This window comes from Sinocyclocheilus rhinocerous, unplaced genomic scaffold (assembly GCF_001515625.1).
Source record: "Sinocyclocheilus rhinocerous isolate Xijiao unplaced genomic scaffold, SAMN03320098_v1.1 scaffold2216, whole genome shotgun sequence".
Classification (NCBI taxonomy): domain Eukaryota; kingdom Metazoa; phylum Chordata; class Actinopteri; order Cypriniformes; family Cyprinidae; genus Sinocyclocheilus; species Sinocyclocheilus rhinocerous.
In genome coordinates, this window is record NW_015641008.1 from 440740 (window position 1) to 442601 (window position 1862).

Sequence of the window (1862 nt, forward strand, 5' to 3'; positions counted from 1 at the left end):
AGGTATTCATAATTTATTGCAGAAAACTCACACAATTTCAAACCATGCATTCTATTTTAAATATTTTATTGATTTTTGAATGTTGTTGTATATTGAAATACAGCCATGTGATTTAAACTGAAAAAAAATGTAAAAAGTTATATTATCATATATAGTATGGTAAAATGATATCTTAAAAGATGTATAATTTAACTGTAAAATAATTGTTACCACTAAAGAGTATGCATTGGTATTATACTCAAGAAGGCAATACACTGTTAGTAAAATATTTTAAAATACATTTTAAGTAAAAAAGTATGAATTCCCTTATAATTGACAAGGAAAAGGACATTCCTAGAATTCCCAGCACAAACCATCACATTTATTTAGAATGAAAAAAATTTGTTATAATTTATATAAATTGTAGTGTTTTCTGTTGTAATATACATTCAGTTAAAGTTTATTGCATTAATTTAGTGTGATACGTGTTACCATGATGGTGTTTTTTATTTGTGTGAGTAACCCTGTACTTTTTTGTTATTATTGGCCACCAATGATGGAGGCCTTAATCTGATGAACTTTAGTCCTTCCATTATGTTATTAATAGCACGTTTTACAGCAAAACAGATAGTAACAGCTCAAATATGTTAGAATATTAACATTAAAGGGGTCATATGATGCGATTTCAAGTTTTCCTTTCTCTTTGGAGTGTTACAAGCTGATTGTGCATAGATAAGATCCCTGAAGTTGCAAAGACTAAAGTCTCAAAACCAAAGAGATATTCTTTATCAAAGTTAAGACTCTGCCACGCCCCCCTGGGGCATAGAAGACCTACAATAATGTACAGTATTTGAAAAATAATGTGTTTTTTGAACATTAAAGCATGTCAATATATTCTGTTACACCAAATACACAAAATAATGATCTTTAAAAAAGCATCATATGACCCCTTTAAATCATTTAATGACATATACAGGTCCACCAAAATGCCATAATGCTTGTATTTTTATAGCAAAGTTCTGGTAGCCACTGTTGTGATTTTTGTATGATAAACAAAAATATGTACAAGTGTATTTGAGATCTGTTGAAGAATGCTGAACGCATATATTATTAATATAGTGATGATAATTGACAGCTGCACATTTAAATCTGTTATTTCCTCTTAAATTCACAGTTAGTGACTGTCATTAAAGCATACAATTTCTTCTTCCCACACATGAAACTCAAACTAAGGAGTATATTAAGGTAGCCATTCTTTTAAGATTACGTCACAAACTGCTAGAAGTGGTAAGGGCAGAAAAGCATGTATGAAGATAAACAGGTTTCACAAGGATGATTGGAAATTTTGCTGATTTTCATTGGTGTAAAAATTTGACAGCTTATACATGTAAGATGTATAAGCTGTCACACACACACACACACACACACACACACAAATGAATAAATAAAAATAAAAATGAATGAATGTATGAATGAATGAATAAAGTGTGAGAACATTATAGTGGTTGTTCTGCCCTCTTATCAAACGCCCTGCTTGATTTGGCAGACAGATAACGCCTTCCAATAACAACAGAAGCAAGGAATCTTTTCTCCAGCTTTACTATCGATCTTGGAATAACGTAAAACTGTAAACATACAAGAAAATACAGAAATATAAGCATGTAAATCAATCACGTGATCACATAAGACATAACAAGCTTTTTATACAGAGAATGACTAGCATCGCATCATCAGAAATAGATTGCACAATAAAGGCAATAAGGTTAACATACGGCATATAAAGTATAAATAATTAACTAAACATACAGTGCATAGAATCACAATATAGAAATGTTTTCATACCGAATGTGCCTTCGGATCAACTTAAATCGAGGAATGATAGC